This window comes from Hyperolius riggenbachi, chromosome 8 (genome assembly GCF_040937935.1).
Source record: "Hyperolius riggenbachi isolate aHypRig1 chromosome 8, aHypRig1.pri, whole genome shotgun sequence".
NCBI lineage: Eukaryota > Metazoa > Chordata > Amphibia > Anura > Hyperoliidae > Hyperolius > Hyperolius riggenbachi.
In genome coordinates, this window is record NC_090653.1 from 132,122,589 (window position 1) to 132,148,551 (window position 25,963).

The window sequence follows — 25,963 nt, forward strand, 5'->3', positions numbered from 1 at the left end:
TGTATACATCCCCACCTCTTGTTTCCACCCCATTCCTTTAGATTGTAAGCTCGCAAGGGCAGGGCTCTCACCCTTTTGTGTCATGGACTGTTATTAATTTAATTGCTTGCACACTGTTAGACATTTATACGTTTTAGTCAACATGTTAAATCAAATTGTAATCAGCAGTATCTTGTATCAGTGTTCATATTTGATGTATATCATTGTCTGCATCATTATGTATCCCTTGATTGTTTTCTTACATTGTACAGCGCCACGGAATATGTTGGCGCTTTATAAATAAATTATAATAAATAATAATTGAATCAGATGAAAAGTGCATGCCCGATCGTCGATGTGACTAATTTTGGGGCAAGCATGTTGATTGGATGTGCGGCCAGATGTCAGGCCGTCATTGTCAAACAAGTGCTGAGCTGTAATGGCGAGCGAAATTGGGATGAGCAAGGAACAAGAAGAAACCACCAACGCTGTCCCCTCTAACATCCAATGTGCCCTCCATTGCAGTATACATTACCAGTCCGTGTCTAGCGCTCGCTCCGGGCTCCATCCCCTGTCCAAACACGCGCCCCACACCTTTGCCTGTGGGCATGTCTACGTTACTCAAGCAACCACGTGGGGAACGTGTATGAATGGAGCCAAGAGCCAGCGGTAGACACGGACAGGTAATATATACTGGGCAATGGGACACACACACACTGGACATTAGGGGGGACAGCGTCAGGCTGTCGAGGCGGCAGATGCATAGTTACATAGTTATTTGGGTTGAAAAAAGGTTTACGTCCATCGAGTTCAACCAGAGAACAGCCTGCTCCCCCCCATATCCCTGTTGATCCAGAGGAAGGCGAAAAACCCTTACAAGGCAAGGTCCAATTAGCCCCGAAAGTAAAAAATCCTTCCCGACTCCAGATGGCAATTAGATAAAATCCCCAAATAAACATCACTTGGCATTACCTAGTAATTGTAGCCATGGATGTCTTTCAACGCAAGGAAAGCATCTAAGCCCTCTTTAAATGCAGGTATAGAATTTTCCATAACTACTTCCTGTGGCAATGCATTCCACATCTTAATCACTCTTACTGTAAAGAACCCTTTCCTAAATAAATGGCTAAAACGTTTTTCCTCCATGCGCAGATCATGTCCTCTAGTCCTTTGAGAAGACCTAGGAACAAAAAGCTCATCTGCCAAGCTTTTATATTGCCCTCTGATGTATTTATACATGTTAATTAGATCCCCTCTAAGGCGTCTTTTCTCTAGACTAAATAAACCCAGTTTATCTAACCTTTCTTGGTAAGTGAGACCTTCCATCCCTTGTATCAATTTTGTTGCTCGTCTCTGCACTTGCTCCAAAACTGCAATATCTTTCCTGTAATGTGGTGCCCAGAACTGAATTCCATATCCGAGATGTGGCCTTACTAGAGAGTTAAAAAGGGGCAATATTATGCTAGCATCTCAAGTTTTTATTTTCCTTTTAATGCATCCCAAAATTTTATTAGCTTTAGCTGCAGCGGCTTGGCATTGAATACGATTATTTAACTTGTTGTCGATGAGTACTCCTAAGTCCTTCTCCAAGTTTGAAATCCCCAACTGTATCCCATTTATTTTGTATGGTGCTAGACCATTGGTACGACCAAAATGCATGACTTTACATTTTTCAACATTGAATTTCATCTGCCATTTATGTGCCCATATAGCCATCCTATCCAGATCCTATTGCAATTTGTCACTGTAACAAACTTGCCTGGTGTGGTCTCTGCAAGCTGCTCTGATAGTGTGGAGCAGCTGGAGGAAGCTTCCCCTTAATCTTTGGTGAAACGCATCCCCGGCTCCCCTGTAGACGTGAATCAGCATGATGGCATCCCCGGCTCCCCTATAGATGTGGGTCGGCGTGTTGTTTCTGGCAGGACGCGCGCAGCTCAGAGCTGCCTTTATAGGCTGAGGAGGCATGTCTGATGGGTTTGTCAGCTGTGATGTCATCAGCTGACACCTTTTTGCAGGAGGTGCTGTCAATTCTGGGGGCTGGGCTTTTGCTCTGCCTCCTGGGTACTTAAAGAGGATCTGTAACATCAAAAGATCCCCTGGGGGGTACTCACCTCGGGTGGGGGAAGCCTCCGGATCCTAATGAGGCTTCCCACACCGTCCTCCGTCCCTCAGGGGTCTCGCTGCAGCCCTCCGAGAATAATGACGTCAATATTTACCTTCCTGGCTCCTGCGCAGGCGCTCTGACGGCTGTCGGCTCCGAACTACATGGAAATACCCGATCGCCGTCGGGTCTGCTCTACTGCGCAGGCGCAAGTTTCCGGCGCCTGCGCAGTAGAGCGGACCCGACTGAGATCGGGTATTTCCGTGTAGTTCGGAGCCGAGAGCAGCCACAGCGCCCCCGCTGGAGCCTGCAAAGGTAAATATTGAACTGACAGTCGGGTCTGTCGCCGGCTGTTCGGAGGGCTGCAGCGAGACCCCCGTGGGAAGCCTCATTAGGATCCGGAGGCTTCCCCCACCCGAGGTGAGTACCCCCCAGGGGATCTTTTTGACGTTACAGAGTCTCTTTAAGGCCAGAGTATTCACTTGCTCGTTGGCCTTGATACTAATCAGTTCGCTGGTTCTTGGCCCTAGCTAGTGAGATATTGAGAGCTACATTTCATATATTGTGCATCAGCGCGATATATATGTACTCTAGTCAGGCAGTCTTATTATTTTGTAGTATTATATATTTGTAATATCATATCGTAATATTGTATATTATCTGTGTACCGACCTTTTGCCTGCCTCTTACCTTGCTCTTGCCTAGCCCTTGTGTACTGATATCTGATATATGTGTATGACTCGGCCTGTCCCTGACTTTGCTACTGTTTGATCCTTCCAATATGACTGACATCTGACTTATGTGTATGACCCTGCCTGTTAATTGACTACGATTTTGTCTAACTCTACAGTACTTCATTCATCTGCTCTTGTGAACGACTTCGGCCTGACCCCGACTACGTCTTTCTCACTAGAACTGAGATTAACACTAGTTACGCTAGATCTCTTCACGTATCAGCGTGATAGTCACGATCTTCCTGAGGGTTGATGATTCTGCACAATTTTGTATCATCTGCAAAAATAGCAACATTGCTTTCTACTGCATCTACTAGGTCATTAATAAATAAATTGAAGAGCACTGCACCCAGTATAGGCCCCTGTGGGACCCCACTGCTAACAGTCACCCATTTTGAGTATGATCCATTGACCACAACTCTTTGTTTTCTGTCCATTAGCCAGTTCCCTATCCATGCACACAGACTCTTCCCCAGTCCTTGTATACTCAACGTTTGCACCAGACTTTTGTGGGGAACAGTGTCGAAGGCCTTAGCAAAGTCCAAGTATATCACATCTACAGGATTCCCAATATCCACATTAGCATTCACTACCTCATAAAAGCTGAGCATGTTAGTCAAACAGGACCTGTCTTTAGTAAACCCATGCTGATGCTGAGAAATAAGATTATTTTCTACTATGAAGTCATGTATAGTATCTCTTAGTAACCCCTCAAATAGTTTGTATACAATTGATGTTAAAGGGGAACTGAATAGAGAGGTATATGGAGGCTGCCATGTTTATTTCCTTTTAAGCAATACCAGTTGCCTGGCAGCCCTGCTGATCCTCTGCCTCTAATACTATTAGCCATAGCCCCTGAACAAGCATGCAGCAGATCAGGTGTTTCAGACTTTAAAGTCAGATCTGACGAGACTAGCTGCATGCTTGTTTCTGGTGTTATTCAGATACTACTGAAAGAGAAATAGACCAGCAGGGCTGCCAGGCAACTGGTGTTGATCAAAAGGAAATAAATATGGCAGCCTCCGTATACCTAATACTTACCGGTCTATAATTTCCTGGATCTGATTTTTTGCCCTTCTTAAATAATGGGAAAACGTGGGCTGTACGCCAATCCACTGGGACTCTGCCAGTTGAAAGAGAGTCACAAAAGATAAGATAAAAGGGTTTATCTATAACTGAACTTAATTCCCTTAGGACCCGAGGATGCATGCCATCTGGGCCAGGTGCCTTGTCTAATTTTAATTTATTTAGTCTTGCCTTCACTTCTTCCTGCTTTAAGTATTTAATATTACAATTGTAAGATTGAGACTCTTCTGCATCTGTAATTTGCAACAGTGATGTTTCCTTTGTGAAGACAGAAGCAAAGAAAGCATTTAATAACTCTGCCTTACCTTGGTCATCAACGATTGAGTTCCCACCCTCATCCTTTAGGAGTCCAATACAGTTAACCTTTCTGTTTTTAGTTGATGTACTTTTAAAACTTCTTTGGGTTAGATTTTATATCCCTAGCGATTTGATTTTCAGCTTCAATCTTTGCCAGCCTAATTTCTTTTTTACAACTTTCATTGCACTCCTTATAATTGCTTAATGCAGCCTCGGTCTCCTACTGTTTTAGGACCTTATAGGCATTCTTTTTCCGCTTCATTTTATCTATAACCTTTCTATTCATCCATAGAGGCCTTTTAGGTTTACATTTGTGCCATACTCCTTCCATTTCTGAATGATCGCTTGAACAGTGCTCCTTGGGATGTTCAAGGCTTTGGAAATCTTTTTCTGTCCTAAGCCTGCTTTAAATTTCTCAATAACTTTATCCCTGACCTGTCTGGTGAGTTCTTCGGACTTCATGGTGTTGTTGCTCTCAATATTCTCAGAGCAGCTGTATTTGTACTAACATTAGATTACACACAGGTGCACTCTGTTTAGTCATTAGCACTCATCAGGCAATGTCTATGGGCAACTGACTGCACTCAGACCAAAGGGGGCTGAATAATTACACACACCCCACCTTGCAGTTATTTATTTGTAGAAAATGTTTGGAATCATGTATGATTTTTGTTCTACTTCTCAAGTATACAACACTTTGTATTGGTCTTTCACGTGGAATTCTAATAAAATTGATTCATGTTTGTGGCAGTAACATGACAAAATGTGGAAAACTTCAAGGGGGCCGAATACTTTTGCAAACCACTGTATTTACTACAATATTGATTGAGAATAAGTTTAAAAGCTTGCAATTTCCCTTCAGCGTCCTTCCCTTGTAGTACATTATCCCAGTTCACTAAACTTGGTGCCTGCCTGAGTTGATTGAACTTTGCTTTTCTAAAATTGATAGTTTTAGTGGTCCCGCTGCCCCGCGGCCTATCGGTCACCAGCTCAAACGTTATCACTATTTCTCAAATGTTCTTGAACCTGCACATTTGATACATTATCTGGTCTATTTGAAATGATCAAACGCATTCCCCCTAGTTGGTTCAGTTACCATTTGAGTCAGGTAACTGTCCTGTAGTGTTGCCAGAAATCTGCTGCTTTTACCAGAATGGGTAGCCTCAATACTCCAGTCAATGTCTGGAAAGTTGAAGTCACCCATAACTATTACCTCATTTTTACTTGCAGCTTTTTCAATCTGCTGTAGTAATCGCAGTTCTGCAGCTTCATGAATATGTGGTGGCCTGTAGCATACCCCAATAAGCAATTGGCAACCTTTATTTCCACCATGAATATTTACCCAAACAGACTCCACATCTTCACAGTCTTCATTCATCTCATCGTTCAGGAAAGCTGTAAAAGAGTTCTTAACAAAGAGACAAACTCCTCCACCTTTTTTCCCTGTTCTATCCCTCCTAAACACATTGTATCCCTCTAAATTCGCTATCCAGTCATGGCTTTCATCCATCCATGTCTCGGTTATTCCCACAATGTCATAGCCTTTGACAATCAGAATGAACTCTAGTTCATCCATTTTATTTGCAAGGCTCCTAGCATTGGTTACCATGCACTTTATATTTTTACCACCACATTGCAAGGCCGATTCTGGATCGATTTAATCATGAAATCGATTGGGAATCGGCCTGTGGTGTATGGGCAGCCGACAGATCCCTGTATAATCATACAGTGGGGTGCGAAAGTTTGGGCAATCTTGTTAATCGTCATGATTTTCCTGTATAAATCGTTGGTTGTTACAATAAAATATGTCAGATAAATATATCATATAGGAGACACACACACAGTGATATTTGAGAAGTGAAATGAAGTTTATTGGATTTACAGAAAGTGTGCAATAATTGTTTAAGCTAAATTAGGTAGGTGCATAAATTTGGGCGCCACAAAAAAAAATAAATCAATATCAATATTTAGTAGATCCTCCTTTTGCAGAAATTACAGCCTCTAAACCCTTCCTGTAGGTTCCAATGAGAGTCTGGATTCTGGTTGAATCTATTTTGGACCATTCCTCTTTACAAAACATCTGTAGTTCATTCAGGTTTGATGGCTTCCGAGCATGGACAGCTGTCTTTAACTCACACCACAGATTTTCAGTTATATTCAGGTCTGGGGACTGAAATGGCCATTCCAGAATGTTGTACTTGTTCCTCTGCATGAATGCCTTAGCAGTGATTTTGAGCAGTGTTTAGGAATGTTGTCTTGTTGAAAGATCCAGCCCTGGCGCAGCTTCAGCTTTGTCACTGATTCCTGGACATTAGTCTCCAGAATCTGCTGATACTGAGTGGAATCCATGCGTTCCTCAACTTTGACAAGATTCCCAGTCCCTGCACTGGCCACACAGTCTCACAGCATGATGGAACCACCACCATATTTTACTGTAGGTAGCAGGTGTTTTTCTTGGAGTGCTGTGTTATTTTTCCTCCATGCATAACGCCCCTTGTTATGCCCAAATAACTAAATTTTAGTTTCATCAGTCCACAGCACCTTATTCCAAAATGAAGCTGGCGTGTCCAAATGTGCTTTAGCATACCTCAAGCGACTCTGTTTGTGCTGTGGGTGGAGAAAAAGCTTCCTTTGCATTACTCTTGCATACAGCATCTCCTTGTGTAAAGTGTGCCAAATGGTTGAACGATGCACAGTGACTCCATCTGCAGCAAGATAATATTATAGGTCTTTGGTGCTGGTCTGTGGGCTGACTCTGTTTGTTCTCACCATTTGTCTCTTCTGTCTATCCGAGAGTTTTCTTGGTCTGCCACTTTGAGCCTTAACTTGAACTGAGCCTGTGGTCTTCCATTTCCTCAATATATTCCTAACTGTGGAAACAGACAGCTGAAATCTCTGAGACAGCTTTCTGTATCCTTCCCCTAAACCATCATGGTGAACAATCTTTGTCTTCAGGTCATTTGAGAGTTGTTTTGAGACCCCCATGTTGCTACTCTTCAGAGAAAATTAAAAGAGGACGGAAAATTACAATTGACCCCTTAAACACTCTTTCTCATAATCGGATTCACCTGTGTATGTAGGTCAGGGGTCACTGAGCTTACCAAGCCAATTTGAGTTCCAATAATTAGTTCTAAAGGTTTTGGAATCAATAAAATGACAACAGTGCACACATTTATGCACCTGCCTAATTTTATTCAAACAATTATTGCGCACTTTCTTTAAATCCAATAAACTTCATTTCACTTCTCAAATATCCCTGTGTGTGTCTCCTATATGATATATTTAACTGACAATTTTTATCAGAACAACCAGCGATTTATACAGGAAAATCATGGCGATTAACAAGGTTGCCCAAACATTTGCACCCCACTGTATTTGATTAGAGAGAGATTTGTCTCTTGGTCAAATCTGCCCATAATCGCTAGATGTATGGCTACCTTTAATCACAGATTTTTCATTGCTAAGGTGAATAGGGGTCTCAGCGAGTCATGGAAAGCATGCAGGACACTTCTGGCTGTCCTAAGCCTGTAACAAGCATGAACTTTTCCCCAGCGGAGTGATCCCTCAGCAGCGATGAATAAGCTTCAGACACAGAAGATTCAAAATAGTAACCACAGCAAACCACATGCATACCTCCCACGCTGGACTGATTGCAAACGCCCCGATCAATGACGTATCCCATAGCTCCACCGTACACATTTTGCTTCCATAGAAACTCATCAGGTATGATGAGTTTATATAGGAACCAAACTATGACTCCCTGAGTCTGCCTTTGTGGTGAGTTACAATGCATCCGGGGGAGTCCCTCTCATTATATATCACCATCCTTGCAAGGAGTTTGTTGGGGCATTTGCTGCTACTTCAGTGGAGCACAAGACCCTTGTCTTTGATCTGTTACAAGCAATTGCTGGGGCTGCTCATTTGCCACTATTAAGGCTCATCATTGCATAAATGTAAGTTAAACAGGACTTTTTGTGCATTCCATGTCATTGATTTAACTTAAAGAATACCAGAGCCTAAACTCCATCCCCCCGATGAAGTCTCACACAGAGCTCTCCTGGCCACCTGGGCCTGCACACTACTGCCGAACTCCAGTGTCCTGGATTCAGCTGCACTGAGGGATTATGGTATGAAGGAGGGGCATAGAGGAGAACGGGGGGAGCGGTGGGCATGTTTACTGCACCTAGTACATGTCTGCTCCCCCCTTTTTTAGTTTAACGTTCGGCTCTGGTATTCTTTCAAGGGACCCTGAGCTCTGCATAAAATGGCAATTTGGACTTACCTGGGGCTTCCTTCAGCCCCCATAGCCCCTGAGATCCCCCAGCATCCTCCTGGCTACTCTCCATGTCCTGCTGGGGGTTGAAGTTGGCCGTGCGCGCCCCCGCCGCGCAAGCTACACGCCATCACGCCCCCGCCGCGCAAGCTACACGCCATCACGCCACGCGTAATGACGCGTAGCGTGCAGGGGTGAAGAGCTGACTTCAGGCCGAAGTGTGCGATTAACGGAGCCGCCAGCAGGACCGGGAGAGGAGCCAGGAGGACACCGGGGGACCTCGCAGGTTATGGGGGATGGAAGAAGCTCCAGGTAAGTCCAAATTGCAATTTTATGCAAAGCTCAGGGTCTATTTAAATTGTATTGCATGTTTTGTTCATCCTTGCTTAATCCATATCTAAAAAGGAGTCAGCCTCGCACCTACAGTAGTATCTGAGTGCATATTACTGGCTTCTGCTATCCAAAATAAAGATTTGACAGGTGTTGGACCAGTCCATCTCCTTATAAGGGATTCACAGTGTTTCATTTATTCTATACAAAAGCATGCCTTGGAAAGGATCTATAAAAAGATGTCAGCCAGTCTCCCTTCTCATGCTATTTCAGCAGGTGGAGTGTGCAACTGCCATGCAGTAAGTGCTTTTGTAAATAAAGAAAACCTGGACAATCCCCCGTGAAGAGATGGACTAGCCCCAAACCTTTCAGATCGGTCAGATTTTTACTACCTAATGTAATGGCTGGTACACAGAAAGCAAGAAAAATGTAATTAATTTTTTTTTAAAAAAATAATTTATAGTGCATTTTATCCTAAAACAGGTGTATGTTAAATACATATGTATAAACGTGTATTTGGAATTTTATGATTTTGTGGCAATAGTAGTCGTTTGAAGGAAATCGGAGATGGTATAAAATACAAAAGTTATACATAGCTGGGATTTCCTCCAGCCTCCTTTAGGCCGATTTCTCCCAGGCTGACTTGATCCTCCGCTAGGTGGCCCAATAAATCTGCTGATGGGGTGAGGAGGGTGAGCGCGCTGCCGGACCGCCCATGTGCCAACTTACCCCGATTGGTGGATTTAGCGGGCCTCCACAACTAACACTAGCCATACCTCACTTTGCTCTAACAAATAAAATCTTTGAAATAGAAAAGTATAGAAACAGTAGTCACTAATTTCCACTAGGTGGCAGCATAACATTATTATTTGCTGCGTACAAGTGCACTCTGACTAAACTGTAATGTGATTTCTGAGTTTTGTATGTTGCCGCCATGTTGAACAGTGTACACAGGTTTAAAAACTGTAAAATTAATTCCATGCATATGGATATATGGATGCATATGTTTCCAGTGAAACTCTAGATCTTAGAAACTCCTGCCTTACTGTTTCCACTGTTGCTTTAATGTCTTGGAATCAACAGCAAGCATAACCTGAGATGCAGGTATGATACTCAGCATCACTCAAGTGTATAAGGCCTGCGATTGCGTGGTTGGAGAAAGTAAAAACAACAGCAAAGAAATATATGTACATTATTCAAGATCTACCCTGAAAATACAGCATTTGCGTGACTGAAAGCTGACAACTTTTCAGGGATAGTCTATTTTGGAACCAAAGTTCTTATTCCATTTTATTCCTCATTTGCCTTTCTTTCAGCTTTGTGTTTTTAGTCGTGTATTTACTGTTTTTTGGATTAAAGGACACTCTGGACTATAAGGCGCACCTTGAGGGCAAAAATCAGGGGAAAAATACTAAACCTGGTGCGTCTATGGGGCAGGGGCATCTTATGGATCCACCCTCCCCCCAAAAAAAGCCTTGTGTCTAAGCTACACTGCCCAGCTACACTACACTAACCCCTGCTGGGGTGGAAGGTTTTAGGCAGAGGCTAGATGGAAGGTTAGTGTGAGGCAAATGATGGGAAGGAGATGGGTCCCCTCAACCAGACTACTATCACATCCTCTGCCTACTTGCTCCTGAACCGCTAGGGTGTGACAGGCTTTGACATCCTGCACAGTTGCCTCAGATACCTTCCAAGAGGCAATATTACGGCAGCAGAAGCTTATGGGCGGAGCCCTGTAACTTAAAGGGAAGGTTCAGGGAGGGTAGCTAAAAAATAAAAATCAATTTCCACTTACCTGGGGCTTCCTCCAGCCCGTGGCAGGCAGGAGGTGCCCTCGCCGCCGCTCCGCAGGCTCCCGGTGGTCTCCGGCGGCCGACCCGACCTGGCCAGGCCGGCTGCCAGGTCGGGCTCTTCTGCGCTCCAAGGCCCGGCACTTCTGCGTCCCACGCCGGCGCGCTGACGTCATCGGACGTCCGCCGGGCTGTACTGCGCAGGCGCAGTAGTTCTGCGCCTGCGCAGTACAGCCCGGCGGACGTCCGATGACAGCCTTTGATAAATTGAAGCCATAGGGTTAACATCCTATGTTTACAAATTAGCTGCTCTACAGAGGCAGCCAGCTGACACAGCTTAGAGATCAAATTACACTTGTAGTTAGTCACAGATGAGGGGGAATTAGACAGGCTAAACTTTCTAAATCAATACAGGGTGCATTTCTCTATGTTTTCCTTCTTTCCTGTGCATGTGTTCAGGTCCACTTTAAACAATGCACATTGTATGGCTGTCCTGTTGATCCACTGCCTCTAATACTTTTAGCCTAAAGACCCTGAACAAGCATTGCAGGTCTGATCCAGACACTACTTACCACAAAGATGAGCAGGACTGTCAAGGACCGGGTATTAAAAGGAAATAAATATGGAAGCCTCCATATGTCTCTCACCTCGGATTCCTTTTAAACTAGCAATTCAAACCTGCTGTGATGAGCAGTCTCCAGGCAGATATTTCTTCTTCCATTTTAAGAGATTTCTCTTTGGTATCTGGGCAAGGATAACCCTCTTCACCTGGTTTCTTCTGCCCGATAAGACTTTAACCATTTCAACCGCCCAGACGTGATCATCACGTCCAGGCGGCTGCTCTGCTGCAGTGGCGCGCTCCCGTGCGCAATTGCGGGCGTGCCCCTGTGCTCCCATGCCGTTCCCCGGTAGTCCTGAGATCAGTGAACGGGAACATGGTTCCCATTCACCGATCTAAGTCTCCAGCAGAAAAACCAACTGCTTCTTATCAGAGGCTGCAGTTTTTCTGGAAAAAAAAAAGTTCCCCGTCCTCCTTGTACTTCCGGGAAGCGAGAAGCACAAAGGGAAAAAAAACTCAATGTGGCCATCTTGTGGCCAAATACTAAAACTACAGCTACATACATTTTTGAAGGCAATTTACACACATTATAACATTAAAAATTAACTGTTTATTTCCCAACACCACAAAAATTACAATTTTTAATGGCAAAAAAAAATTACAATTAAAATAAAAACATAAATAGTTTTGTAAATAGTGATGGATGCAAAATGGAAAAAATGCACCTTTATTTCCAGATAAAATATTGGCGCCATACATTGTGATAGGGACAAAATTTAAATGGTGTAATAACCGAGACAAACGGGCAAATAAAATACATAGGTTTTAATCATGGTAGCATGTATTATTTTAAAGCTATAATGGCCAAAAACTGAGAAATAATGATTTTGTTTTCCATTTTGTTTCTTAATATTCCTTTTAAAATGCATTTATAAAAAAATAATTCTTAGCAAAATGTAACATCCAAAGAAAGCCTAAATAGTGGTGGAAAAAAAACAAGATTAAGGCCTCGATTCATAAAGCATTCCCGCATTCGGAAATGCTGAAAACTGCTCACTTTACCGACCACACAGCAAAATCTGTATTCATAAAGGCTTTTTCCGCATGAAAAGCCGACATTCGCGAGCAGAGTGATAAATCACCGCCTTGCGCGGTGATTATCATAGCAAAAGTAACAAATGTCAATTCATAAAGATTAGAGGTAGCGGTAGGCGGACGGGTATTACCGCTACCTCTGATGTGGCGAGAAGCGTGCGGAATACATTGCAGTGAATGGGACAGACCTCCCAAGCAGCTGCAGAGAGAACACCGCACGGAGGGATTCCGCCTGCTTCTCCTGTTTCCGCATGTCTCCCGACAGCCTAACACCTGCCTACAGCGGAATATCTCCGCACGCCTGTCACAACTAGCAAAATTTTTATGAATTACCACTCTGAAGGCGGAAATACCGACAGCGGTGTTTCCCCGCTCGACGTTACCTTCCCGACAGCACTTTTATGAATCGAGGCCATAGATCAATACATTTTGATAAGTAGTGATAAAGTTATTAGCGAATGAATGGGAGGTGAAAATTGCTCTGATACATAAGGTGAAAAATCCCAATGGGCTGAAATGGTTAAACTGCCACAACTCTGCTGGCCTGTCAGTTACTGCAGTGTAATATTGTCAATTAGAATGCAACGAAGATACAGACTGGACCCACCACACAGAGTAAAATTCTAGGCTCGATACCATGACCTGGTACAGTAGCACTATCTATACTCCTCAAATGTTTGCCTTGGTAAAATACAAAGTGGATGCCTTTCGGACAGATGGTCTGTCAGGTACTGAAAACAGCATGAGTATTCTTTTTTTTACAGTATGTTGAAAATTGTATTTTGCTATATTTATATGCATAACTGTAGAGGTTGCAGAATATAAGCATTTCACTATAATAGTGCTTTATCAAAGTGTAAAGTACCTAGCTTTAAACATGTAAACATATTATTAGTAAACAATACAGGGCCACTGTAGAGAACATGTTGAAATTCTGCTATCTATATAGTCATGTATGTAAAATTAGCATAATAAACTCCTCAGTGTTCTTTGTATCCAGAAATGCTCAGAAATGTCACTTCCTAATATATGACAAATCTCTACCTGTCACCAGCATAGCTAACAGAAACAGGGGCACCCTGGTCACTTGATCTCTTCCAAATGACAATTACCATTATTTCCCCACAGCTCCTGTAATGGCCTGCCAGCAGGAAGACAGCAAGTGAAGAGGGGGAGATAACAGATGAGGATCTGCCAGATTCTGAACAATTTGTATACATAGTAGTTTGAGGTTTTTATTTTTCTGCCACGGCATCTATAACTGTAAAGGTAGCCAAGTGAAAAAAAAATATTGTAGTGGCTCATTATAACAAACAAATTTGATACAATTAACAATACTTGTTAATAATGATGTGTAGAGATGTTGTGTGCTGCCTGAGCATAACAAATTAACAATATATTTACTGCTCAGACTTGTCAGTGAATTGATGCTGTGCAAGTAATGTCTGCCCTGGGAGTCATCTATTTACAAAACAGCAGAGCTCATTCTTGGAAGACATGCGGCTGCCTTTTTTTTCTTAGAATTCCATGAATTATGCATGAATCCGGTCAGGTCAGGCTTGCACAGCATGCTTTTTAGAGTGCCCGGAGAAATAAAATAGCCTGGACATCATGGGGGGTTATTTTCAAAAGTATTTTGAGTGTTTGTATTCAACAAACTATTTCACTCCTAGCACCTGTCAAGAGGCTTTTTTTCTTATTATCACAGGTTTTACTTTTTAATTTGAGAATAAAAACTGAAGTTGCCCAGTAAGGTTTAGTAACATTACTTTCTAGGATGAGGGCATATACAGCAGGTGCAGTTTAATTGGATATGAAATTATTTTATCCTGTGTATTACAATAGGGCCTGTGGCTCTTGCCTTTTGATCTCTATGTTGCCTGTATATTTTTGGGATGTGGGAGGAAATAGGGGTACTCAGAAGAAACCCAGGCAAGCACAGGAAGAACATGCAACCTCCACTCATATTTTGTTCTAGATAGAAACAAATCCTGGGACTCTGGTGGTAACCACTTATACCCCATAGTACCAGAAACGCCATATAAGCTTACTGTTGAGGCAAGCATTATCTCCGCATTTCTAAATATCGCCCCTGACTGGATCCTAATGAAACATTTATTTATTCTAATGAAGACCGTATTCTGCACATGTTACTTTTCAGTGTATTTTTAGAACATTTCTATAAAAATGAATGTTATTCGTTATCCACAAATATCTTGACACTGGTGGCTGATATTAAAATTAGCACGACTATACAAGATATGAATGTACTCTGTGTAGAGCAGATCTTTTGTTTTGGAAAAAGCCTCCAGGTTTATTTGAAGCTGTCAAGTACATTATTGTACCTGGAGGAAATGTTGCTGAAACATGGCATGAAGCAGAAGCTTTATGTACCAGGGTATTGTTTTACTGGAATGTGGAAACACTATGGTAAATAAGTGTTTACACTGCACATCCCAATCTAGTATTATTGAACAACTGTAGAAGGTAGGCAGGCACTCAGATAAGTGTGGATGGTGACAAATGCAATGCAATGCAATGCTGCTGTTATGCAACCCTCAGCAGTGGCTACGTGCTGTAGGCAAATATAATCCAGAAGTTCATGCAATCGTGAGAAAAAAGTTGTCTAGCGCTGTAGCTTTAATCAATCGTAGCAAGTGTACAAATTCGATGATAAACAGCACGATCACAGCAATAAAGTTCAATGTGAACAATAGGTGTATACATGGTGCTTCTGCTGGGGTGAAGGAGATGGCTGTGGGCGCCATTGGGTGCACGGCCGTATGACCATTTCGCAATGGTGTGAACCTGGCTTCTTTGGAGGCCTGTGTGCACATAGGGTTGCTACGATTCATTAAAGCTACAGTGCCAGACAACTTTTTTTCTCATGATTAGGCAGTGGCTCTATGTGTGGAGGTTGGGATGGGTCCACTGTTTACTTATTCCAAAACAAAGGTATATTAACCTTCCATACATGATCTTTTCTTCTTGGCTCCACTGCAGTCTTCTAGAAGGGTATATGGAGGCTACTATACTTATTTGCTTCTAAACAATACCAGTTGCCTGACTGGTCTATTTGGCTGTAGTAGCATCGGAATCACACACCTGAAACAAGCATGTGGCCGATCTCATTAGATTTTGTCAGAATCATCTGATCTGCATGCTTGTTCAGGGTCTGTGGCTAAAAGTATTAGAGGCAGAGGATCAACAGGACAGCCATACAACTGGTGTTGTTTAACATTAAATGAATATGTCAGCTTCCATATCCCCCTCACATCAGGTTCTCTTTAAAGCACACCTGAAGTGAAAGGGGGGTGGAAGCTGGTGTACAGTATTGATTTCCTTTTTCACAATTCTAGTTGCCTGGTAGTCCTGCTGATCTCTTTGGCTGCAGTAGTGTCTGAATCTTACCCCTGAAACAAGTATGTGACTATCCAGTCAGGACTTTAGTCAGAAACATCTGCTCTACAGAGGATCAACAGGACAACCAATCAATTTTTATTGTGTAAAAGGAAAGACATATGGCAGCCTCCACGTCCCTCCCACTTTAAGTGTCCTTTAAAAACCTGCCTGGCGTTCTGATTGTGCATATTTTTTTTTATCATGTAGCTAGCCTAGCGCTAGCTACATGATTCCCCCCTCCCCACAGATTCCCTTCCACCCCTCAGATCGCCGCTGGCGCAAAGACCCATCCGGAAATCCCGTTCTGAACAGAATTTCTTCCAGGGCTTCCCCCGTCGCCATGGTGACGAACGGAGTGACGTCGTCGATGTCGTGACGTCACAGGGAGTCCCGATCCACCCCTCAGCGCTGCCTGTTACTGATTGACCAGGCAGCGCACAGGGTCTCGGGGAGGGGGGGCCTGTATCGTGGTGGGTAGCGGCGGCGAGCAGCGATCAGGTAGGACACGCAGCAAGCAATGTGCTTGCTGCGTGTTTTTTAAAAAAAATTATTCAAATCGGCCCAGCAGGGCCTGGGCGGTGACCTCCGGCGTCTCTGGACGAGCTCAGCTCGTCTAGAATGCTAGGGAGGTTAACACAGTGCCTAATTCTCTTCTGGCATCCAGCCCTAACCCCTATCCTGTATATGTGTATATGACATGTGATGGCTTGTCTCCATACATCTGATCTCACATTGGTGTGCAGCAGTGCCCCAATAGCCTGGCAGTTCTAAAATATTACCTAGTATAATGCACTGTAGGTGTGCACACAGGGCACATGCCCAAGATAGGGACAGGAAGAGAAGAGTAGAAGGTAGAGTGGCCAGGAAACTTAAAAAAAATGCTGCAATTTAACCATTTCAGCCTTTTGGATGTAGCTGCTACGTCCAAAAGGCTGCTGCCGCGCTCCTGCACGCTCCCATGCCACCATTTGTCAGCCCGGGGATCAATGAATGCGAACGTAGTTCCCATTCATTGACCTAAGTCCCCATTAGAAAGACTGATGGCTTCTATGAGAAGCCGCAATCTTTCTGAAAAAAAAAATCACATCCTTCCTACACTTCCTGTAAGCGAGAGCGCTCGCTTACAGGATGGGAAAAAATAACTGTGGCCATCTTGTGGCCAAATAGTAAAACTACATCTACATACATTTTTTTTAATAAACACAATAAATTGCATTTAAAATTAACTGTTTACCTCCCACACTTCAAAAAATACTCAAATAACTTTTTTAACTAAAAAAAAAAAAGAAAAAAAGTAAAATTATTACTAATATTTTTAAATTATAAGCTTGTAAAAGTGATGGATGCAAAACTAAAAACATACACCTTTATTTCCAAATAAAATACTGGTGCCAGACATTGTGAAAGGGTCATAATTTAAATGTTGTAATAACCGGGACAAATGGGCAAATAAAATATAGAATTTAATTATGGTAGCATGTATTATTTTAAGGCTGGTTTCACAGTGGGACGTTAAGGATTCGAATCCTTAAAAAGATCCGGACTTCCTATCACTAACCTGGAGCGGCTGCTTTGAGAGCTGCATAACGCAGCTCAATCTAACATCCAACTTCAACACCACCATACCTTGTGTTAGGGGCACATTATGCTACCATAACGTCCCCTAAAACGCAACGTTTTGGTGTGTAAGTAGCCTAAAGCTATAATGGCCGAAAACGTTTTTCTTAATATTCTCATTTAAAATGCATTTAGAAAAAAAATATTGTTAGCAAAATGTACCACCCAAAGAAAGCCTAATTAGTACCAGAAAAAAAGAAGATATAGATCAATTAATTGTGATAATTAGTGATAAAGTTATTAGCGAATGAGTGGGAGGTGGAAATTGCTCCGATGCATAAGGTGAAAAATGACTGAAGTGGTTAGGGCCTGTTTCCACTACACGCAGATTGGATGCAGAATGGATGCAGAAAAACTGACTTCAATGAATGCCTATGGGAAAATCTGCATCAGAAAAATCACGTTTAGTGAAAACAGGCCCATAGGCAATCATTGGAGTCTTTTCTACATCCATTCTGCATCCAATCTGCGTGTAGTGGAAACAGGCCCTAATATTCCTGTTAAGAAAAAATACATTTGCAGTTCATTTTGACCTCTTCAAAATGTTTGCCAAAGATTGAATTGTTTTTCAAGAGGCAACGTAACAACGTAGTAGAATGCAGTAGATTATTTAGGATACCCACTTTTATGTTAATTATCCTGTATGTAACCCCGCCCTCCAAGTGATGCTTAGCCATGGCTGATTAGATATGCAGAATTCTTGCCCCCAGAGCATTCTGGGAGACCAGGTACATTTTGTACTAGCTCCAGAATTCTCAGAAAAAAACATTCCGCAGAGATCACCTACTAGTTCTAAATATGTTGCTACGGTGCTACCTGTGATAAATTTTAAATTGTAAATCAGGGAGAGGAAAGATTTCACAAGGGGAAAACACTGACTAAATCCTCCCTAATAAAAGGCAAGTGCTGAGACAGACCTAGAGCCTGTTTTTAAACAGGCTTAGTTCACTAGTCATTTATAAAGAAACATTGTAAAGAAAAATAAGCAATTTAATTCACTATGTTACAGTTACTATTTAATGCTCATTAGCTTCATGAAGACTCAGAGCTAACATTCTGTACATATTGGGCCATTGCCAACCACTTACATTTTAGGAAGTGGAACAGTTTGTCACAGTCAGGGCTGGTGCACACCGAGCGGCTTTTTGGGCGTTTTCAGATCCGCTTGCGGCTGCGGATCCGCTTGGTCAATGTATCTCAATGGGGTGGTGCACACCAGAGCGGCAGGCGTTTTGCAGAAACGAAAAATGCCTGGGTGAGGCATTTTTTGGATTTCGGATGCGTTTCTGCCTCAATGTTAAGTATAGGAAAAACGCAAACCGCTCTGAAAAACGGCACTTCAGAGCGGTTTTGCAGGCGTTTATGTTACAGAAGCTGTTCAGTAACAGCTTTACTGTAACAATATATGAAATCTACTATACTGAAAACCGCAGCAGCAATCCGCAAAACGCCATAGAAAAATTAAAAAAAGCGTTTAAAAATCTGCTAGCATTTTGCGGATCTGCTAGCGGGTTTTGGTGTGCACCAGCCCTCATAGTATGTTCTTTTAGCAACTACACATCAAGATCAGTCAATTTAGCCTTTAATCAGTGTTGAATCGATTAGCTTTTAGAAAGCACATGATCTCTCAACAAGTCTAGTAGAAGTTTATTCCAGTTTCTGCAGGTTCATCAAGATGTGATAAACACAGTTTTGAACAGAGGTTACATAAGCACTAGTAAGCATGTTATCACACACGCAGAGATCATCATCTCTCAGGACAACCAGCTTTATCACAGTATTTATAGTGATGTTGGCATGACTCTGGAGTTTAAACACAAGGGAGGATAAAGTTAGCTTCGAAATGTTGGACATGATGGTTTCAACATCCATCCATGTCCACCCTGGGGCTTTCAACCCAACATCATTAACACAGTAATTAAGGCAGTGATTACTATGACACCCAGAAAACATACAAAGGCAATTATACCATGGTGTAGTTAAGAAGATGTATTGAGCAGACACTAGGGAGTACATGGGAAACCATCCCAGTTAGCATTAATTACCACTAGTGTTGCTCGTTGAATAGTGTGATATGTGAGTTTACACAGGTTGTCAAGGCAACACAACAGCAACTTTGGTTGTCTTTTCCAAAAGTTATGCAGCATATTGCCAGACTAATCAATCACTACAATTTTGTACAACTTAGCAGTAGTATGACAAGGTGGTATTTGGGTTGAAAATGAAAGTGAAAGGAATGCAGATGTTATCCTTTTTATAAAATTATAATTGCTTGGTTGTCATGCAGGCACTTAGAGGAAGGTGAATGATACACTTGCTTCAAGTATGTCTTTCTTCAGATACTGGAGAAACAACAAAACAGCCAGGCCAGTAGCACGATTTAAAAGGTAGCTAGCAATGGCATTCAACATTTTTATTTTACATCATGTTTCCATTAAAGAGAACCTGAGGTGGGCATTTTTGTAGAAAAGAAAAAAAAAACATGCTACCTGATTTGGGAGGCTAGCTGGATCAGGTAGCATCGATTACCATCGCTCCCGACCAGGGATGCCATCAGAAATTTTGGGGCCCCTCACACATCATCAGACCTGGGCCCCCCTCCCTGGGCACACCCACTGGTTGCTGTGCCTGCCTACTAGCCATCCCACTCCTGTGTCTGTGCGCAAAGTGCGTGATGCGGAAGTGAGCATGACCATGGGATGTTGTGGGTGGAGCCAAATACTAGCAATATACAGGTAGTCCCCAGTTAACAAATGAGATAGGGACTTGTAGGTCCCTTCTTATCCTTTATCCGTTCTCTTTTGTCCCCCTCTTTTTCTTCCTGTGCCTCTTTTATCCCCCTGTGTTACCTCTTGTCCCCTTCTGTCTCAGCTTGTTCCCCTGCCCTAGCCAGATATAGGTGGTGCCCCAGTATAGAAAGACCGCTGTAGCGGGCTCACTCATCTGTTCCCCACATTCAAATGCTGATGTCACTCTTCTCTCAGTGCTGGAACGCGGTTTGCTGGTTAGTGAGCCACAGGCCCGCAGCCAGCACATGCGGCCCTTCCAGCATTTTGGGGGGGGGGGGCAGGGCCCCCAGAAGCCCTGGGCCCCTCACTGCAGTGTCAGCTGTCCCCCCCCTGATGGCTGCCCTGCTCCCGGCCACTCCTACGTCCTGCAATTACCTACTTTTGGTGGGAAAAAAAGCATGGCCACGTCCCCTGGTGTGCTGTGTTGCAGCTCTAGCTCTCTGTGTCTCAGCACAGAGCTCAGAGCAGGGAGATGGGGGGAAGTGTGCTATAAGCATAAAAGGGGCAGGAGAGGCAGAGCTACCCAATCAGAGCTTGGGAAGAGGCGTTCCTAACGCCCGAGTGGGCGTTTTGCTGGATTGCCTCCTGCAAGGGATGCCGGTTCCCCTCAAATACACACATTGCTTTAAAAATCTCTCTGAAATTCACATGCAAAACCGCAAATGCTAAGCCCTCATGTACACGGGTAGATGAGGCGACTATGTGGCTTAGCAATCGAGCCACTGATGCGGCTGGATTGATAAGATCCGACAGGATGGATCTTTCTACCGCCGATTCCCTGCTCGTTCCCCGCGAGGGGACAATGGCAGGGAATCGAGCGGAAGACAAGCGGCGCGGGGGCGAGCGGGTATTGAACCCGGCGCACGCACGGGCGAGTGGGGATGCGGCGGGGACGCGGAAGAGGCGATCTGGCGGCTAATCGAGGCGACGGATCACCGCCTCATCTACGCGTGTAGATGAGGCTTAAGCCCTTATCATTTGCATTTTGCAGTGTAATCTAATGCTACGTACACACATGCGACAACGATCGTTCGTTGTCAACGACGAACGATCTTTTAATTGACGAAAGAACGACCGAAGTAAAGTTAGTTGTAAAAAGTATGTAACGATCACATCGTTAGAACGAACGTTACACCACGTAAAAGCACTTAATGCGCCTGCGCATAAAATTGTAAAGTTCCTTGGAGAAAAAGTGAAATGCGCATGTCCAGCCTGGTACGAACGATCGTTTCCAACGATGTGCCACTTTTGCTAACGATCGTCGGTGGTAAAAATCCGCCAAGACAGAACTTTGTTTTGTAGCGATTTGCCTCGTTCGTCGTTTGCCTTAATAGTCGTTGGTTCGTTTTTTGTAACGATCGTCGTTGGTAAAGATCGGGGAACGATCGTTACAAACGACTATAGTCGCATGTGTGTACGCACCTTAAGCCTTACTCAGTCTGCTTTATCATTAATAGCATTGTTTGTGGCAAGTGATATGAAATCTCATCAATCAGGTTCTACTTTTGAGAAAAGGAAAAAAAAAACTGTTCATGCCTTCCTACAAAGAAAACTAAAAAATTGGATCACAAATATGTTTTTGAATGTTTCTGCGCACATTTAAATGTAGCTACAGTATTACATGAGATTAAAGCCATGCAAGACACATTTTCATCATAATTTGCCTAGCCCATAAGTATAAAAGTTTATGTGCTTTTGTCAAACATTTTGCATACCCCTCTAGAAATGTACCGTACTGGAGAGTGGAAGGAAAATGTGGACTTGCACCATTAACATAAATAAATAATGTTCATGTAACCTGCAAGCACCTAATCCATCACCCATGTAAATGAGAAGGTTAGCAGTGAGACTGGGCATTATTATTATTTTTTTTATATAGCGCGACATCTGCTGCGCTGTACAGAGTATATTTTCCTGTCATCTAACTGTCCCTCAGAGGGGCTCACATTCTAATCTCTATCAGGGGCGTAACTAGGAATCTCTGGACTCCCCTGCAAAACTTTGGATAGGGCCCTCTCCCACCAAAACACCCCCACCCCACCTTCCCCTTTGCTTTCTGCACAGGTAAACTGAGAATCAATGTTATTCAGTTGGCTAGTGCACACTTGAATGTGTTTTTCCCATGCAGATGAGAACTGACAGCACGCATTTTGCCTATCAATAACATAAGCTTCTGTGATTAAAAAGTGCATGTTTTTACACATACAGACACACATGGTGTGCAGAAAACGCATACAGAAAATTACAGTCACGTGTGCTTCCAGCCTCAACTTATTACACTCACTCCATCCATCTCTGATGGAGCAGAACTGGCTCTGCAGACTTCCTCAGCATCACTACAGTACACAGCACTTGGGGAGGGGGTGAAGATGCTGGGGACCTGGTGCTGTACACAAGACCCTGCTGAACACTAAATAGGGACTATCTACAAATCTCTCAGAGAATAGAAAGCTTTTTATCTTTGTGACTCCTCAAGCATCACTACAGTACACGGCACTTAGGGAGGGGTAGAGAGGCTGGGGGTAAGGGTAGAGCAGTGCTATACACAAGACCCTGCTGAACACTGAATAGTGAATGTCTACAAATCTTTGTCATTAAAACTTTGTATGATTCATTATCAGTGGCTGAGCAGACACAGTCATTAGAACAATTGTGCACAGAGCATAACGTTTTTTCTCCGTGCCCTTAGTTGTCAGTCTCTCAGGACAGGGAAAAGAAACCTCTCCCCCTCGGGGCCCCCTGTGGCTTCTGGGCCACTCTGCGGCTGCATCCCTTGCAGGGTCTATTGTTACGCCCCTGATCTCTATTATAGTCATATATCTATGTTTGTATTGTAGTCTAGGGCCACTTTATGGGTAAGCCAGTTAACTTATCTGTATGTTTTTGGGATGCGGGAGGAAACTAGAGTGCCCAGAGAAAACCCATGCCAGACACAGGGAGAACATACAAACTCCGTGCAGATAGCGCCCTGGCAAAGATTCGAACTGGAGACCCAGCACTGTAAGGCAAGAGTGCTTTCCACTATGCCACAGTGCTGCCCACATCATAGTGGCTCTTTTGTGTTGTTGCCTTTTGACACCGTTATCCTGGGTTCTGATCACAACAGGACACTGCAATGTTCTCCTGCTACAGATTATTCCCACACTCTAAAAACATACAGGTAGATCGCCTTCCCCTCAGAGCCCCACCTAGATTCTGTGAGGAGTGTTACATTGAGAGTCCATCTGAGTGGCAGCAAGTTGTGTGCATCATTCAGTGTTTGCTATAAAGTGCTGTGTAATATGCTGGCACTGTATAAATGCAATGCATCGATAAATAATGTAACTCTAACTTTTTATGTCATAACATCTGTTAGATGATAAAATCTGAGATTGCATTTAAGGGTTTAAAAGGCCTCCTCAGTTTAATATGAGTTCATGTAACACATGTTCAGGGGGTTGAAGAATTCTCACATCACTTTCAGTTTGTAAACAGTATCCCCACTGGAATTAATTAGCTGCAGGGATTGCAGACAGTAAATGCACATGTGAAATACAGTGTGATTTATGGAATGACAGAGATTACAGCTAATACTTTGGCTGGAATTTGTCTTGGGCAGGATTTTTAATTTGGTAATTTTTTTTCTCAAGTCTTCAGAACGGGGACTTTGCCTACTGAGATATTAATGAATAGTGATTAATCTGAATAGCGGTAAAGGAACAGAAGTAAAAGGTAGCAGGGAGCCTATAGATCCTAGTAGAATGACATATAAATCATATGTGCTCTTTTTCACATAATTAGGCATCACTGGACATGTCAATAGCAAATTTCCTTTATTTATAGAGAGCCTAAATGTCCCCTTTGACATTTACAGTGCTGTTATGCACAGCAATGCACAGCAATGCACATCAAACGGCAATATTGCCTTGTGCAGCATTAATAAAAAAAGATAAATAAGTAGGCAAAATATACCAACAAAAAACTCTTAAAGCAGCATGGACTCCCATACTATACCAGAAAAAAAACACATTTATAAACTTATAAATACTTGTTCTACTTACAAAACATATGTTTTGTACTGTCCATGTTTTGGTTTCAGGGAATCTCATATAGTAAATAAAAAGAAAACTGTTCCTGGAATTTTCCATTTTGACTTCTGACTGAAGCTAGTCCTGATGTATTTTACTCCCTTAGGGCCCGTTCAGATCAGAAATGCGGATGGCCATGCATGCGGAACGCGTGCGGACCGCAACGCGTACGAACGCATGGCCATCCGCGTGTGTGTGCGTTGCGTGGCTGATCCCATCACTGAAAAGTGAATGGGACAGCCACGCGTTTTTGCAAAATCTGCGTGCAGCATGCGTTCCCGGACCGCACAGGTCCGGAACGCATGCAGTGTGAACATCAGACATTGCACTCTATGCAATGTCTGATGTCGTGCGTTTTGGCCACCTGCACGCGTTTCCAAAACGCGGCTGGAAACGCGTGCAGTGTGAACGGGCCCTTATTCTTTTCTTACTCTTAGAAACTGCAGTGTCATATATAGCTTGCTTTGTAAACATGCGAGAACAGCACAGATCAGATTTCAGCTTCTTCACGCTGAACTGCTCCTAGCCAATCAGTAAGGAGCAGCAATGTGGGAGGGGTGAAGACAAGCTTCCTTCTCGTTGGCCATGTACCAAATAGAGCCAGACTGACTGAGATAAAATGTATTATAGCAGAAACATTTCTGATTAGATTGGAGTGCTTGCAATGCAGGGTAAGGTTGCTGGCTGCATAATAAAGACAGAGCGGTGGGTAAATGGATTGACATGTAAATCACAATGCCTTTTTACCACTGGTGTGATTTGATTTTTGTCCAAATGTACTTTTGTGCGTTTGCAGTTTTTTGCAATTTGTCCCAAAATAATTTTTCCATTGTAGTCATGCACTGTAAAACTTGAAAATATGAAGAAAAAGTACTTCAGGAAAGACAAGAAGTATACGTATTCCCTAAAAAGGCCAGTCCCTTAACGCACTTAAAATACTTTATAAACTTTTATAGGTTATTTGAAGAATAAAGGAGTAGCAAATAGTATACACAAAACAAACAATGCTGTATAAACTGTGTCTATGGTAGCACAGTAAGAATTGTGAGTAGTATAAATACACAATAAGGGAAGGATTTCTTAGTAGTCTAGCTCAGATATACACTGGTGGTTTGCATAATATAATAAGTCTCTATATGAGCTGCACAGAGTTATATACAGAGCTCTGACGGGGCTGTTATGCTGACAGTTTGATTTCTTCTTGGTGGGGGGTTATTATTTGACACTGTTATCACTGTGTTTATGTTATTTCACTCCTGATGAAGCCCATAAGGGTGAAACATGTTATGTCTGTGTTATATAAGGTGTGTGTAACCACTTCACTATAATGTCTGCTGTACATGAGCGTTAGGGAGAGGATTAGTGTAAGCTAGGTGGATTACCACCAAATCAGGCATTGGAGTACGTATACATACTAATGTATATCTGAGCTAGACTATTAAGAAATCCTTCCCTAATTGTATATTTCCACTACTAACGATTATTACTGTGCTACCATAGACACAATTTATAAAGCACTGTTCATTTTGTGTATACTATTTGCTCCTCTTTTATTTTTTAAAGAACTTATAGTGGACCTGAAGCTTAAAAGTAAAATCCACACTGTCAGCACAGACCACAGAAGTTAAAGCGGACCCAAACTAAACATTTTTTTTAATTCAAAATATTTAGTTGTACTACTCTGACACATACAAAGATAAATAAACACTCTTTCAAGCCCATGAACATTTCAGTGCATGCTTTTCACCCTTCTCTTTTCATAACTAGGGCTATATAGGTGGCAGCCATTAGCAATTCCTCCTTTGCCGGATGCCTCCTACTCCACCAGTCTGCCGGATTCTGTC